The sequence below is a fragment of the Pan paniscus genome, chromosome 8 (assembly GCF_029289425.2).
Source record: "Pan paniscus chromosome 8, NHGRI_mPanPan1-v2.0_pri, whole genome shotgun sequence".
NCBI lineage: Eukaryota > Metazoa > Chordata > Mammalia > Primates > Hominidae > Pan > Pan paniscus.
Window position 1 is genome coordinate 101,160,076 of NC_073257.2, and position 17,996 is coordinate 101,178,071.

The window sequence follows — 17,996 nt, forward strand, 5'->3', positions numbered from 1 at the left end:
AAGCTCTTATATTAATTCTTCCAATGGCTATGCTTTTAACCATGAAGCAGTACTGCTTATCTGTAAATTAGAGAGCACAATCTCCATTTTAGAGATGAGAATATATTAGGTTGGTGCAAAAGTAATTGTGTTTTTTGCCATTGAGTGATGGCAAAACTGCAATTATTTTTGCACTAGCCTATAGGTTCAAAATGTGCTCAGATCACACATTTAATAAATAGCAGGGCGCAGATCAGATTTGAAAGTGACTACATCTAACTCCCAAATCCGAGTGCTCCACCTTGCACCACACCTTGCTGATGCAAAGAGCAAGTTTTCAAGGTGGACTACAATAAAGCTACTTTCCATTTAATTCTAGATGTGGGACTAACTTTTATATATTATACTACCAAGGCAGGGAATGAACTGAGATGAGCTGACACTTCATCATGACTAGAAAAGCCTCTCTGGCCAGGAGTGGTGGCTCATTCCTGTAATCTCAGCAATTTGGGAGGCCAAGATGGGGGGATTGTTTGAGCCCAGGAGTTTGAGGCCATCCTGGGCAACATAACAAGACCTCATTCCTACCAAAAAAAAAAAAAAAAATTTAAAGAGTATCCAGCTGCACTGGCATATTCCTATAGTCCCAGTTACTCAGGAGGCTGAGGCAGGAGAATCACTTGAGCTCAGGGGTTTTGGGGTTGCAGTGAGCTATGATTGCACCACTATACTACAGCCTGGGCAACAGAGGGACACTGTAGGAGAGAAAGAGAGAGTAGAAAGGGAAAGGAGAGGAGAGGAGAGGAGAGGGGAAGGGGGAGGGGGGAGGGAAGGGGAAAGGAGGGGAGGGAAGGAGGGAAGGTAGGGGAGGGGAGGTGAAGGGGAAAGGAAAGGAAAGGAGAAAGGAAAGGAAAAGAGAAAGAAAAGGAAAGGAGAAAGGAAAGGAAAAGAGAAAGGAAAGGAAGGGAAGGAAAGGAGAGAAGGGAAAGGAGAAGAGAAAGGAGAAGGGGAAGGGAGGGAAGGGAAGAAAAAGCCCGTCTGGCCCAGACACTTTTCTGAGATGGCCCAGTGGGGGAATCATGATCCTTCCAATGGGCCAATAATGAGCATATGCTTCAGTGTGCCAAATCTGCCTGTGCCACTTTCCTCAGGACTTTTCCTACAAGACAGCAGGGAAAAAAAATGGTGGTTTTCCTTCCTCCCTGGGTTTCTCTTTGGGTTTCCTTGGGTTTCTCTTTCACTTTTGTTTTTCTAATTTGTAACCCAACCAAGATCATGGGAGGATACACAGCACTGTTAAAGGGACTTGGGATTTTTGTCAAACAGGCCAGGAATTCAGTACTGTCCACATGATCTTTTCTAGACTCCATTTAGTCTTCGTGTGGTCCAGCAGCATCAACATCACCTGGGATCACATTAGGAATGCAGATTCTCAGGACCCCGCTCAGACCTACTGAATCAAACTTTGCATTTTAACAAGATCCCCTGGTGATGTGCACACACATTGGAGTTTGAGAACCCTTGCTCTAGAGCATGATAACTAACATTCCAAGCCCCAATTTTCTTGTCTGTAAAATGGGAATGATAAGCAGGGCATTTTAGAGGATAATAATAAATGCAAAGGGCCATGTACAGAAACCTGACTCACAGTAGGTATTTAATTTAAAAGATCAATTACAATTTTATGGTTATTATTATTATCCCAATTCTCTCCAGATACTATTTCATTTTTCAGAAACCTCATCTGTTTTTCCTGCTCTACTGGATTTTTTCCACTAACATACAAACATATTTGGGACTATTTTCCCCATCAGAATAATACATAGACAGAACTCCTCTCCTGATGCTACTTTGTCTCCATCATAGCCACATTTCTCTCTCTCCTTCCCTTGATATCGAAGCATCTCAAACAAGTTGTCTAGACATACTCTTCGTTCTCTCCTTCCCTTCTCTCTTGAGCTCAGTCCAAGCAGGATTTTGTCCCCAATACTCCACCAAAACAGCTTTTCTCAAGGACATCTGTGACCACCATGTTTCTGAATCCAGATTTCCTTTCTCAGTCTTCATCTCACTTATTTAGTGTATCAGCAGCACTTTTTGCCTTAAAATACATTTTCATTTTGATTCCAGGATACCACACTCACCTGACCATCCTCTTACATCCCTTGCTATTCCTTTTCAGTCTCATTTACAGGTACTTTCTCTCTTTTATACTTGTACATAGTGACATGCTGTAGGGCTCAGTATTTGGACCAAATTTTTTTTCTGTCTACAAATCACTCCCTGATGACCTCATTCCATCTCAATGACTTTAATTATAATATCATCTATGAGGTAATAACTTCTAAATTATATCTGTAGCTTGGAACTTTCCCCTAAACAATAAGCTCGTCTATATAACCAACTACTGTCATCTCCAGCCATCTGCATAGCTTGTTCGTTCACTTCCTTAGTCTCTTCACTTAAAAAAATCACTTTCTCATTGAGACGGGCCCTGGGCATCCTAAAATTCTAACTACCCTTCCTCCACATGAAAATACACATCTTCCTTTCCTTTTTATTTTTTCTTCCTAGCACTTATCACTATCTAATGTATTACATGTTTTAGCTTTATATGCCTTACTTATTATTTCTCCCTCCTCCCTCACTTGAATATAAGCTCCACTAGAAAAGGATCTTTGTTTTCTTTTTTCTCTACTGTATGCCCTGTGCCTAGAATACTGCATAGCATATAATTGTTGCTAAACAGTCACTAATCAAATGTAGGATTCCACTTTACAGCTAAAGGAACACAGGCTCAGGATGGGCGTTCCCAAGGTCACAGAGCCGGATGATGGCAAAGCTGTGAATTGAATGCTAGTATGTCTGACACCAAATCTCCATGTCAAATACTACCGATATTTGAAAGAGTTTTTCCATGGCCGCTTTCATTCTTCAGCTTTTGTTTTTGTAAATGATATGTTTTGTTGGACTCAGTGCTCTCCTCTTCAGCAGGACTACATTTTCTATTAAGACATGTTAACACGCCATCAAATAATTAGGAAGTATCAGGTTATCTCACCTGAAGCACCATGTTTCCAAGTAATCTGTTTCAGAGAACTTGAATCAAAGCAAAACGGGAAATGAATAATGCTTCCTGTTAATTTCTTCCTGTCACCTCTTCTTTCCTCTGCCTCAACAAACAGTACTTGGATATTCTCACAGAAACAGTATAGGAAGGGGAGGTTTATCACATTCTATGGCTCCTCTAAAAATAAGGTCTGATTTAAAACATCAGGAAAACACACTTCTTTTCTCTGACTACAGAGTTAGCAGTAAATATCCTTTCCTCTTCCTGCCACTGCAGCCGCAACAATAGGACTTGTGGAAAGTGAGTCTAACTCATGCAAAAGTATGACTCCTAGCTCTGCCATTTTCCAGCAGGGCTGTCTGGATTTCTTCGAGTTTCATTTTCCCTGTATAAAGTGGGAATAATAGCATTACCTTGGAAGGTTGCTGCAAGTAAGTATTAATAAAGATAACACACACAAAAAGCTTAGGCTGAGGTTTATAAGCTGTTATAAAAGTCAACTTTCTTCTGACTTCAATGAAACCAGCTCATATTTGTAGGACTTGTTGCTGCTTATTCACTCCAGCAGTATAAAGCAGATGGATTGGGTCCCTTAGCAGGAAAAGCAAAGAACCAGCTTCCATGTAGCTGTGGGGGCACTTGGCACATATTATCTCTAGTTCTCATAATGACACTATAAGGTGAGCAGAATTAGCTCCATCTCAGAGAGGAGGAAACTCAGGTTCAGAGATGGTAAAGAATTGGCTCTGGGTCATGGATCCAACCAGGAGCATAACAAGGATTCAAACTTGAGCCTAACTCCAAAGAGCCCATTATTTCCACCAGAGCAGCACCTCCATCATCCCTCAGGCCCAAGTAACCCCTTTCCCGGACACAATTTGCCTGTAATGGACTCTCCCAACCTTGGAAAAATAACATCACCCAAACAAGCCCGGCCATCACCCAAACAGAAAAATGTATATCTAATTGCATTTTTTTACTTTCCTAAGGCATTTCATATCCATTTTGTCCTCTCCATCCCTGATGGCACTGCCTGTTCAGATGTCTACATCTCTCACCTGAGTCATTATAATTTCTCCCTAACTCATCTCTGTGCCTCCAGTTTCCCAGCTGCATAATTTATCTTCATGTTGGTGTCAGATAGGGCTTACTGAGCACAGATGGGGCCTTCCCTGGCTCTGAATTCTTTGAAAGTTCCCAATTGCCTACAGAGTAAATCTCAAACTTCCTATCATGACGTGCAACCATCTCTCCATGGTCACTTCCTGCCACATCTACCATGTACCCTTTGCTTCTTTCATAGTGGGATCCTTGTTGTTCCCCAAATATGTTGAGCTCAAGTCATGCTTGTCTGTGTAGTTCAATAAACTGAAGTGCTAGTCTCTAACCAGCAAAATCTTTCTCATAGTCACGCTCACCTGTGCATATGGGAGTATGGTTGAAGATAGATTTTCTGGAAGACTACTTGGCAAAAGATACCAGAATGGTTGTGAATATCTAAATCTTTATCCCTATGTTCCACTTCTAAGAATTTATCCTAAGGATAGTTCAGAGATGAATACAGATATGTTTAATGTTTGTTTATAATGCTTTCAAGTTGTATGAAATCTAAATGTCCAATCAAGGGGAATTTATTTTAAAAATATAAAAATGTATAAATTATGATACATTCATATGATAGGAGCAACTGGGTCTTTAATTGTAAATTTCAAAATGTTTAATCCCCTGAAAATATTTCTACAGTATAAGAATGGAAAAATGTAGGTTAAAAAAAGGGTGCATACCTTATAATTCCACTTCTTCTTTTTTTCTTTTTCTTTTTTTTTTTTTTTTTTTTTTGAGATAGAGTTTCACTCTGTTGCCCAGGCTAGAGTGCAGTGGTTTGATCTCGGCTCACTGCAACCTCCACCTCCCGGGTTCAAGCAATTCTCCTGCCTCAGCCTCCTAAGTAGCTGGGATTACAGGTGCCCGCCACCACACCTGGCTAATTTTTGTTTGTTTTTTAGTAGATATGGGGTTTCACCATGTTGGTCAGGATGGTCTCAAACTCCTGACCTCGTGTTCCGCCTGCCTCTGCCTCCCAAAGTGCTGGGATTATAGGCGTGAGCCACTGTGCCAGGCCTATAATTCCAATTCTACTAAGGGAAAATATAAATACACATGTATGTGTGTATATACATGTTTGTTAAAAAGACTAGAAGTATATATGCCAAACACAAATGTTGATTATCTTTTAGTGTAGATACTGTAAGTTATTTTAATTTTATTCATTGTATTTTTTATATTTTTTAAACATGTAGTGAGCATGTATTTCTTTATATGCAAAAAAACACTTTAAAAGTTCCTATTCGTCCTTCAAACCCTACCACAAAATCCTCCTCTGAAGGCTTTCCTAATTCTCATGATCCGAATAAATCCGTCTTCCTTTCAACTTTCAGGGTAGTCTTGCTCCACTTCATCTTATAGTATAGTAGGTTATTTATATGTCTTATTTAACAACTAGACTGAGAGTGTCTGAGCACAGGCTCCAAGTCTGACTCACCTGGCACAAGTTTCACCCATTCCAGGAGGCCTTCCTCAGCAGGGACTTAATGAAATATTTACTGAAAAGAGAGACACTGATGCATCTTTATAGATGTAGCCTCATAACCGACTTATGACTGGGACTCATTTGGAACAGAAATGGGTGTGTTGTAAGAAAACATTTGGAAATTTATGCTCAGTGTTGGAATGTCAACATTGGGGATTTTATGCTCAGTGTTGGAATGTCTGGTTTCTGAATATAATTTCCTATACTTTTGTATCTCTCTCCCATGAGCACAAGTGTCTGACAACCATGAGTCCATGCTGCCCATACACTGCTGTCTTACACTGTGAGAGAGAGATGAGGGACAAGGAAATCAAGAACCATGCAGTGGTGACTGTGGAGGGAGTTTGTATTGAGTTGAATTTGAGAGGCAAAGAGAAAGTCTTCATGAGAGCAATGGGTTGAGAGATCTTAAGAGCAAAAGAAATGAGAAATAAGTTTTTTTTCCTGACTTTTATTTTTTGGTTTAGGGTGTACATGTGCAAGTTTCTTAGATGAGTAAAATGCGTGTTCTAAGGTTTGGGATACAAATAATCCTGTCACCCAGGTAGTGTGCATAGTTAGTACCTCATAGGTAGTTTTTCAACCCTCACCCCTTCTCACTCTGCCTCAACTAATCCCCATTGTCTATCGTTAGTACCTTTGTGTTTACATGTATCCAGTATTTAGCTCCTGCTTATAAGTGAGAACAGGTGGTATTTGGTTTTCTGTTCCTACGTTAGTTCACTTAGGATAATGGTCTCCAGCTGCATCCATCCAAAGCATGATTTTGTTTTTTATGGCTGTATAGTATTCCATGGCATATATGTACCACATTTTCTTTACGCAATCCACTGTTGATGGGTATCTAGGTTGATTCCATGTCTTTGCTATTGCGAATAGTGCTATGATCAACATAAGAATGCATGAGTCTTTTTGGTAAAGAGTTTATTTTCCTTCGGATATATGCCCAGTAATGGGATTGCTGGGTCAAGTGATAGTTCTGTTTTAATTTCTTTAAGAAATCTCTACACTTCTTCCCACATTTGCTGAACTAATTTACATTCCCACCAGCACTGTATAAGAGTTCCCTTTTCTCCACAGCCTCACGGATATCTTTTATTTTATGACTTTTTGATAATAGCCATTCTGGCTGGTGTAAGATGGTATCTCATGTGGTTTTGATTTCCATTTCTCTAATGATTAGTGATGCTGACCATTTTTCATGTGTTTGTTGGCTGCTTGTATGTCTTCTTTTGAGACGTGTCTGTTCATGTCTTTTGCCCATTTTTTAATGGGGTTGTTTGATTGTTGCTTGTTGAATTGTTATATACCCTATAGATTCTAAATATTAGGCCTTTATTGGATGCATGTTTTGTAAATATTTTCTCCCATTGTGTAGGTTGTCTCTTTACTCTGTTGATAGTCTCTTTTGCTGTGCAGAAGCTCTTTAGTTTACTCAGATACCACTTGTCAATTTTTGGTTTTGTTGCAATTGCTTTTGGGGACTTCTTAGTCATAAATTATTTGCTAAGGCTAATGTCCCGAATAGTATTTCCTGGGTGTTCTTCTGGGTTTTTATAGTTCTAGGTCTTACATTTAAGTCTCTAATCCATCTTGAGTTAAATTTTGTGGATAGTGAAAGGAAGGGGTCCAGTTTCATTCTTCTGCATATGGCTAGCCAGTTATCACAACACAGTTTATTGAATAGAAAGTTCTTCCCCCATTGTTTGTTATAAAAGGTCAGCTTTGTTGAAGATCAGGTGGTTGTGTGTAGCTTTATTGTTAGGTTCTCTATTCTATTTTGTTGATCTATGTGTCTGTTTTTGTTCCAGTACTGTGCTGCTTTGATTACTGTAGCCTTGTAGTATAGTTTGAAGTTGGGTAGTGTGTTGCCTCTGGCTTTCTTCTTTTTACATAGAATTGTTTTGCCTATTCAGGCTCTTTTTTGGTTCCATATGAGTTTTAGAATAGCTTTTTTCTAATTTTGTGGAAAATGATGTTGGTAAATTCAATAGCATTACATCTGTAAATTGCTTTGGGCAGTAGAGCCGTTTTAACAATATTGATTCTTCTTATCCATGAACATGGAACGTTTGTCCATTTGTTTGTGTCATCTCTGATTTCATTCAGCAATGTTTTGTAGTTCTCATCATAGAGATCTTTTGCCTCCCTGGTTAGCTGTATTCCTAGGTATTTTATCCATTGTGTAGCTATTGTAATTGGAATTATGTTCCTGATTTGGCTCTCAGCTTGAACATTATTGGTGTATAGAAATGCTACTGATTTTTATACATTGATTTTGTATCCTGAAGCTTTACTGAAATTATTTATCAGTTCCAGGAGCCCTTTGGCAGAGACTATGGGGTTTTCTAGGTTTAGAATCATATCTGTAAAGAGAGATAGTTTGACTTCCTCTCTTACTATTTAGATGCCTTTTATTTCTTTCTCTTGCCTGATTGCTCTGCTAAGACTTTCAGTACTATGTCGAATAGGTGTGGTGAGAGTGGGCATTCTTGTCTTGTTCTGGTTCTCACTGGGAATAGTTATAGCTTTTGCCTCTTCCATATGATGTCAGCTGTGGGTTTGTCATAGATGGCTCACATTACTTTGAAGTATGTTTCTTCAGCACCTAACTGGTTGAGGGTTATTAACATGAAAGGATGTTTAATTTTATTAAAAACCCTTTCTGCATCTATTGAGATGATCATGTGGTTTTTGTTTTTAATTCTGTTTATGTGGTGAATCACATTTATTGATTTGGATGTGTTGAACCAACAGAAAATATAATTTTATAAAGGAATAGGAAATGAAAATTTTGCTGTGGAATATAAATTCTGTCCTCATAGATGTTTTACAAGAGATTTTAATAAATATGGAAAATGCTTGAATCCCTTTCATTTAGCAGACTGTGTTTCTTTGAATGAGATTACATGCTAGGCTATGAGAAACCTCAGCTTTTATTCACTTAGTACAAGTAGTAGAGAGACCCAGAGCTTTTCTTCCATCTTTTGAATAGCCTAATGAAATAGTAGATCAATCTTCAATAAGGATCTGAGTCAGACCCAGCAATGACATTTCCTCACTTTGAACTGGACTCATAGTAACTCAGCGCAACACATTTGTTCACTCATGCCAATCAGACTGATTTATATATTTCTGTACCTATGATAAGTATTTATAAAATCAAATGTACTGATCAATATATTCTGTTTGGTAGTCAAAAAGAAATCTTTTAAATTCTGAAGTGTCTGGGGTTAGGAACAATACAAAAGGTAGGCCATTTGTGACAGAAAGGTTTGAAGCATGCAGGTCAGTCATTTAAATCCTACAGAAAGATGGAGCAGATCATTTACTCAAGAAGCATAGAATCTGGCTCCTATGATTATGTTTCTATGTTTATTATAAGAAAGACGGTTATACCAAGGAGAGCTTCTAACAGCCAAATAGCAGAGACACACAAAGCTGGAAGGCCCCCAAAGCCAGATCAAAACATGTTAAACCCAGATAGGGTGCCTCTAAGCAAAGATCCACTATTAATAATTAGGACAATGTCAAGTACTAATTCTATAGGGAATGACACCTAACCTATTTTTAATTTGTGTCTTTACGCATTTGCTTTTTAAGTGTTTAATATTCTCACATAAGCAAGGAGATATAGTCAAGTACTGTAGGATTTAAAATAGTAATAGATAAGCAGGTAGTTGATAAATCGATAGGTAGGTAGGTAGGTAGGTAGATAGGTCAAATAAGTGATCCATTCTAAAGAGTTTTACAAGCTGTTATAAAGAATAGGGTAGAGACACATGTACTGGCCTAGACGGTATCCAGGATATACTGCTGTGCTGGAAAAAATAAATTGCAATAAAATATGTGTAATATGATTCTATTTATGTTTTTTAAGTGCACAAAATAACACTCTACGCCTCTGCAGATAGATAGATAGAAGGATGAATCTTATAAGATAAAAAGTTATTACATGTAACACCTTTATACATTTGTGAGAGAAAATAAAGGTAATTATGCACAATGATATTTGATCATTTGTGACCTACAAAAGCAGCAATTTTATGTTACCTAACAACAATTACAGAGGGAAAGACATCAAAGGCTGTATCAACTAATAACCATGGTTATCTCCAGAAAGGAGACTGGGACTAAGGGTTGACACGATGACATTTTGATTATCTGAATTGTCTGAATTTTTGTAATGTGAAGTATTTTTGTAATGTGAATTTTTGTAATGTATTACTTAGATAATTACTTACATAAAGATGAGATTTACATTTAATTATTAAAGAAGGAAAGAAGACAGGTAGACAGGCAAAAAAACATTATGTGTGCTGGAGGCTTACAAAAATTAGGGAGCAATGAGGAGAAGGGAAAAGGAGAGTTTTGAAGACAGAGACACATTGAGATAAGGAAGACTCAAGAGAATTTTAAGGCAATATTGCTATAATCATGTATGCAGTTTTTTCTCTCCACTCCCAAATATTCCTCAGATGTTTTCTTGCAAGATTAAACAAGGATGAGGGAGCTGGAGTTAGAAATGAAGCAGCTGTGAGATCAGTGCCATGGGGTGAGTTTCAAACAAATCGTCATATGAGTCACATAAAAAATGCTAATTGTCTGCCAGAGCAAATAATTATGGTGGCAAGACAGAGTAGAAAATCAATCACACATTTTTTTATAAATGAGTTTTAAATGTGGGAAAAACCTCTATGAGGCAAAGCTGTAGTTCCAAACATCCTACTCAGTAGTGGGTCACCAATTGGACACCACAACCATTCTTTCCCAGGTCACTCTCAGGAGCCCAGTAGTTGTATATGTATAATTGTACATACAAAGTGCTCAGTAAGTAATCAATAGCTTGATTTTGTTCATGACGACTTAGCTTTTAAGTTTTGTGGCGTGCTTTGAAGTGAAAATGACTTTGAAGTCAATCCCAGACACTGGGATTGGTGCCTGACATGTATCGTCTCATCCAATTCACCTGATGATCCCATAGGAGGAAAATCCTACTGTGGTTCCTAAAAGAGGAAAATGAGGCTTACAGATATCAAGTAACCTTCCCAAAGTCACACAGCAAATAAGCAGAGTGGTTGGGAATTGAATGCAGAACTGTCTAATCCAAAGTCTGGGTTCTATTTCAGAAGGAAATCAAGTTCAAGACCACCATTTCTCTACCTCCAGCCCATAAACCACTGGGGTAAATTCTGATTGTCTCATCCAGCCCTGGCCCACTCCTTTGTCCCTCTGCATCTGTGGCAGAGAATTTAGAGAGCCCTCCTATCTTGATCCAGGTAGGGAAATACCAATCTAAAGAACATAATAAATACATAGGTTTACAAGCATGTACTTGTGTGTTCATTTATCAATAAAATTTATTACATATAAGCCTGGGTGCAGTGGCTCATGTCTGTAATCCCAGCACTTTGGGAGGCCTAGGCGGATGGATCACTTGAGGTCAGGAGTTTGAGACCAGGAGAATCGCTTGAACGTGGGAGGCAGAGGTTCAGAGGCTGCAGTGCACCACTGCATTCCAGCCTAGATGACAGAGAGAGACTCTGTCTAAAAAATAAATAAATAAATAAATAAATAAATAAATAAATAAATAAATAAAACAAAAAAGCTATTAGATGTAATACCTTTATACATTTGTGAAAGAAAATAAAGGTAATTATGCACATACACAGTTGCAGCCACTTGACTATGTCTTCCTCACGCATACTCACCTTTCCATCTCTAACTCCACAACACTGTGTGCTGCCTTGAACTCTCATTTGGAAATGGTACTGGCTCAGAACATGATACTGCTTTATGTATCTGTGGATTTTGGGAAATCCTGAAATACAGGAAGTTGTGGGTGGATGATGCATTAACCGGTTATCGCTGTTAAATCTAATCCTGTTGGGATATCAGATTGGGTTAGCTGAATGCCACCTACCTGTAAAGCTGAAGGGAGGGAAATAATTAGAGAAATCACTCTTCCCAAATGTGTCAGAATTGGGCTTGCTCTCTGGGGCCCACTGATTTAACTTAGACTTGATGGTGCACCAGAAAGGGCAATGGACTGAGGGCACCAAGATTGGAGTTCTTACCCCAGCTTCTTTTCTATTTAGCCATGTAGATTGAACCAAGTCACTTTTCTCTTGTGATCTCATTTCCTCAAAAATAAAATGAGACATCTGTAATGCATTAAATGATTTAATTGTAATTCCTTTTGAAAATGAAATTTGTGTTCTGATAAAAACCACATAACATAAATTTACTTTCTTAAATTTTTAAGTGTATAGCACAATGTTGTTAACTATATGCACATTGTTGTATAACATATCTACAACTTCTTCATCTTGCATGACTGAAACTCTGTATCCATTGAACAGCAAATGCCCGTGTCCCCTTTTTCCCAGCTCCTGGAAACTCTTATTCTACTTTCTATTTCTATGAGTTTGACTATTTTAGATACCTCATATAAGTGGAATAATGCTGCATCTGTCTTTTTGTTATTGGCTTATATCACTTAGCACAGTGTTCTCCAGGTTCAATATGACAGAATTTCCCTTCATTTTAAAAGGCTGAATAATATTCCATTTGTATCTGTGTTTATGTGTGTGTGTCTGTGTGTGTGTGTGTGTGTATGTGACATTTTCTTTATCCATTCTTTCATCCATTGACATTTAGTTTGCCTCCACATCTTGGCTATTGTGAATAATGCTGCAATTAAAATTAGCATGCAAATATCTCTATGAGGTCCTGTTTCCAATTTGCTTGGCTATATACCCAGAAGTGGGATTGCTGAATCATATGGTAGTTCTGTGTAACTTTTGGAGAAACTTCTATTTTGTTTTTCATAGTGGCTGCACCATTTTACAATCCCACCACCAGTGTGAAGAGTTTACATTTCTCCACATCCTCTCCAACACCTGTTGTTTTCCGTTTTTTTTTTTATAGTAGCCATCTTAACAGGTATAAAGTGGTATCTCATTGTACTTTTGATCTGTATTTCCCTGATAATTAGTGATACTGAGCATCTATCCTATGGTTGTGTTATATCTTCTTTGGAGAAATGTCTATTCGAATCCTTTGCCCATTTTTAATTGTTTTTTGGGGTTATCAAGTTGTAGTATACAATACTTTTTAACCTAAGAAAAATGAAATGCTTATCTTTTGGATTTTAAAAAATAGTATCCATCTCTAGGGTTGTTTTGAGAGTGAACTGGAGAGTGAATGTAAATCATGTAGATCAGTCCATGGCACATGGTAGCTATTCAATAAATGTTAGTCTTTTTTTCTTTTGCACCATGCAGCCAAATTGATTCTTTTCTTTCTTTCCTTTTTTGTTTGCAAGTGTTAGGATAAAGCTTCTCCCACTGTCTTCATGAATATATTTGTGCTTCTTGTAAGTGTATCATTGTTAAGAAAGTGAAGTGTTTTATGGCATTTTGAAGAGTTCAGGCTGATGCATATCTGCTCATGTAAAATTACTAGTTGAGTACGATATTGTGTGATAGCTCCCAGCATTCAAGTAAATGTTAGACAAGGTTCAGACACATCTACTTTTCTCACATATGGTTGTGCAACAAAATGTGAATTCCAGATATGTTATATTATTAATATGTAATATATTCACAGTAGTCCTTATCACATATGTTAGTTGCACATCTGACATTTGCAACGCGATACAATCTCTTGTGTGATGTTGTTGATGATTCATTCAATTGCGTTACAAAATTTTCCTAATCATTCCTGATTCAAAGTACTGACATTTTATGAGGTAGGTGTTACTTTTATCACCATTTCACAGGTGAGGAAACTGAGACACAAAGAGGTTAAATTACTCCCAAGCCCACACGTCTAATAGGTGGTACAGTACAGCCTTCACCATTATGTCTTCACCATTCTAGGGGAAAAGACCAACAGGTCTCTGGGTACCAAAAGAGGGGAAGGAGTTACCCTAGAGAGAGAAATTAGAGGACCAAAGAGAGCATTTCATCTACTTTACAGTTGTGTCTAAGAATGTAAGAAGGAAAGAAGAAGAATAAAGGCCACTGATAAGAGAAGAAAGTGGAGGTGGGGTGAAGCGTAGGACCTGGACGGACTAAATTCTACAATGAATTAGAGTGAAATGGAGACGCTTGAACTGTCAGGGGCAGGATGAGGCAACCCTAGGAACATGGAGGTAGAAGACTCATTAAAGAATAACTGAGAAACAGGAAGGAAGAGGGTACAACCTAGCTCGTCTTCTGCCTGATCACTCTTCCTGGGGGCTAATGCTGTGTAAAATAATCTGTAAATACCGAATATGTTATCTTCTATCCATGGATGCCAGCAGCTTTGTTATAGAGGGCCAGGACTATTTCCAACATGAACCGAAAAATTAGAAATTATATTTTACAAGTATTTATTGACGTAAGGCTCTGGGCCAAAAGTGGTTAGATCATATACATTTTTTTGACAGAAGAGCTGATAGAATTTACTGATGTATTAACGTGTTATGAATGAAAGAGAAGCATCAACGATTTTTTTTAAACTGAGCTAGTAGCAAAATGAAGATGACATTTACTGAGGCAGAACTGACCATGGAAAGGTGCAGACTTGACTGAAAAAAGGCAAACAAAGAAGAGTCCAATTTTGGATGTGTATAGTGGAAGATGCCCATTGGACATTAATATGAAGATGTTGATTAGGTGTTTGGATATACAAGTATAAGCCAAAGAAGAGGTCCAGGTTGGAGATACAAATTTGGAAGTTATCTGCCACAGCGTTAGATGCATTTACTTAAAAGATCTGTGTTGATAAAGAAGTGAAGAGATTTAAGGATGGAACTCCTAAGTTCTTCAAAGTTTCGAGTTTGAGAAAATGAGGAACTAAAAGGAGAATGAAAACTAGCTGCTAGTGTGGTGGGAAAAACCCCGTGAGAGAGTGGGTTGTGGAAGCCGAGATGAACAGGTTTCCAAAAGAAGAAAATAAACCTACTACTTCAGTATACAAAGTAATTGGTCTACCAACTTCTCACCTGAGGCCTGAGAACTAATCATTGAATGTATCCTTGTAGGGCTTATTAGTGACCTTGAAAACCACTGTTTTGGCAAAGGAGTGGTGATGTAGCCTCACTGAATAGATTCAACGTAGAAGGAAGGAGAACTGGAGACAGTGAGTTTAGACAACACATTCAAGGAGTTCTGCTACAAACAGAGAAATAGGGGGAAATAAGGGGAAGCAAAGAATTAAGAAACTATCTTACTTTTTAAAGATGGGGGTTATTAAAGCATGTTTGAAAGCTGAATGTAGTCATCCTGTAAAAGGAGAAAAAATGAGTGATACTGAAGTAAGAAGACACAATTGCAAGAGCCATGCCTCTGAGTGGGAGAGATGTGGGATCCAGGAGAGAAATGGAGGAACTGGCTTAGGTAGGGACATGGCCACTCATCCTTAGAAGGAGGAAAAGCAGAGTCTAGGCAGTGAGGTATGATCGTGGGACTACAGGAAAAGTCTGTCCATATGGCTTCCCTTTTCTCAGAAAAATAAGAGGAAAGGTCCTCAGATGAGATGAGAAGGGTGGAGGAGGTGTTGAACCTTGAGGAGTGAAGAGAGGCACTTCTGACACTTGGCAAATGATTGGACTAAAGAAAAGATAGAAGGATTACCGGTCAGCCCTAAACATTCTCTTGAGGTTAGTAGTGAGTAAAAACATTGGCCAGTGATATACTAACATTTTTGTTACTAAGTTTGCAACATCATTTGATGGAATTTTTCAAATTAATTAATGATCTTAAACTTATCTTTAAGAAGTTTTTCTCAAATAGTATGTAGTTCTATACTTGTTATTAAATGTAGAAATTGATACTTTTTAAGAATATTATTGTAATCACTTGGAAGTTATGTCTTTATTTCATGGATCTTCTGCAAAAGTTGGGACTCAGAAATGTAGACACAAAATATCATGTACTCATTGCTTCATTTATTCAACTTCTTCTTTAAAAATAAATAGAGTCAGGGTCTTGCTCTGTCACCCAGGCTGGAGTGCAGTGGTACAGTCATGGCTCATTGTAACCTTGAACTCCTGGCCTCAAGCAGCCTTCCCACTTCAGCCTCCCAAGTAGCCAGGACTACTGGCATCTGCCTCCATTCTTGGCTCATTTTTTTTTTTTTTTAAGAGAAAGAGTCTCACTGTTACCCAGGCTGGTCTTAAACTCCTGGCCTCAAATGCTCCTTTCACTTCAGCCTCCCAAAGTGCTGGGATTACAGGCATGAGCCACTGCACCCAGCTCATTTGCTCATCTTCTATTCTGCCCTTTTCTTTCCCGCATTGCAAGTTTGTATCTTAGAATCCCCCACTTTTCTCTGCATCTCTCTGTCTCTAACTGTGATAATTAGTACTGTATAATTACTAGACTTCAAGATGGTTTCAATGTCTTGAGGAACTAACCTTATAACTTCTGAAAGATTCTGTAATTTTGATTGGTTGTCTTATTTAATAATATTATGCCCTGATAGTTATATTTAAATTTATATCTCTGTCACCTGAAAAAAAATAAATTCCTTGAGTTTTCTTTAAGTCAGGACCTTAGTTTGAAATTCCCTTGCCTCCCACACTGCTTGAAGTTTAAAAAATAAAATTAAATCTAAGATTGTTGTATTTCTTCTTTAAACAAAGAGTTCAAAAGTGTGATCTTATTTAAATTAACAATGATTAACTCAATAACAAGGGAATCTTTTGATGGTAAAAATCTATGTTTAAAAAATATTTATTTAAACAGATTAGAATTAAGCAATGATAAAGTCTAAGCCATTTTATTGGCTATTTTTTTAATTTGAGACTTGATTCCAAAATTAGTGTAATAGATACTAGGGCTTCATATATTTCTAACCTCAAGATAAATCCTATTGACAATTTAATCAAGATTTTAATTAAGGAAATAAATGTGAAAATACATATATTAACTCTAGAAAGAATAATTGGCATGAGAATCCTTTATATATGTATTTTACTATTTTATTCTTTTTTGTTTTATAAAAATCACAAATACTAACATGACTAAATTGACTTTCTCTTTAATAGCTCCCATATTTAACAGCTATATCCAACATTTAGACTTTGTAATACTCTTGGGGAAATGGGCCTACTTATTGGGAAATAGCTTAATTTTATTTGGAAGGAAGAAAAAAAGAGAATGAGAAAACTGATTCATGAGCCTTCAAAGCAGTAAAACTGAAAATATATAGTGTGTGGTTTTCATTGCTTTCCAAAAAAACCACACACATTTTACAACACAGGGAGATCAGCTAGACAGAAAGTAATCTGGATTCCACTTCTTAAACCTGGCTCTTCTGATTCCAGCAGGAATGAGACCAATTACTTACAGATTTTAGACTCATAGCTTCAAGGAAAACAAATCATTAGGACTGTGGATGCCACTGTAATGAAAAAAGACTCAGTTATACTGATGAGTCAGAAATGACTGACTGCTGCAAGAACATTTTGATATAATTTAAACAAGTGGATTTCAGGTAAATGAAGAGGATTTCAAGAAAATATGCACTTCCCCCCTGCCATGGGTATACATGTCATAATATGGTTATGGCCAGTTTTCATGTATACATTTAAAAATGTGGATGTTTATACAAGTTGATATTTGAAGAAAGAAAGAGAGAGAGAGAGAAAGAGAGAGTAAGGAAGGAAGGAAAGAAGGAAGAAAGAAGGGAGGGAAGGAAGGAGGCAAAGAAAGAAGGAGAGAAGTGAAGGAGAAAGGAAAAGAAAAAGAAAAAAGAAAGGCCAACTAGAAATGAAACAAAATTATTTAGGAATAGGTAAGAATGACCTCTATGGTAGATCTCAACCTTTCATGGACTATAATCCACCAATGACTCCATCAAAGTAATTGGATCCAAAGATATCGGCAATATTAATAAAAGTAAAACTAGCAATATACTAAGAACATTTTATATTATAATAAAATATATAAGATATTTATACTATTTAGCTTTTACAACTCCATGAGTAGCTTTTACAACTCCATGAGTAGCTTTTACAGTGAACTTTATCTTAAACTTGAAGATAAACCTAAGAGAGAGTAGATAACTTTTTCAAGGTCACTTGGCCAGTAAGTTGCAAAATTGAGATCTGAACTAAGCTGCCTAATGCAAATGTTCTTCTTTCCTAATCCTTGCAAGAATGGGACCAGTTAGTCACTACCATTCTACCTCCTTCAAATGTGTGATTTTTTAGCATGCTATAAATTGTTTTATAATTCTAAATAATGCTTGTGTGTTTCCCAGATGACCTGTGTAATAGATGAGAGCCAAGGAACAAAGGGCTGCTATTGGTCTACCAACTTCATTTTGGAGAAGAAAAGAGAAAAATCACATACCTTGTTT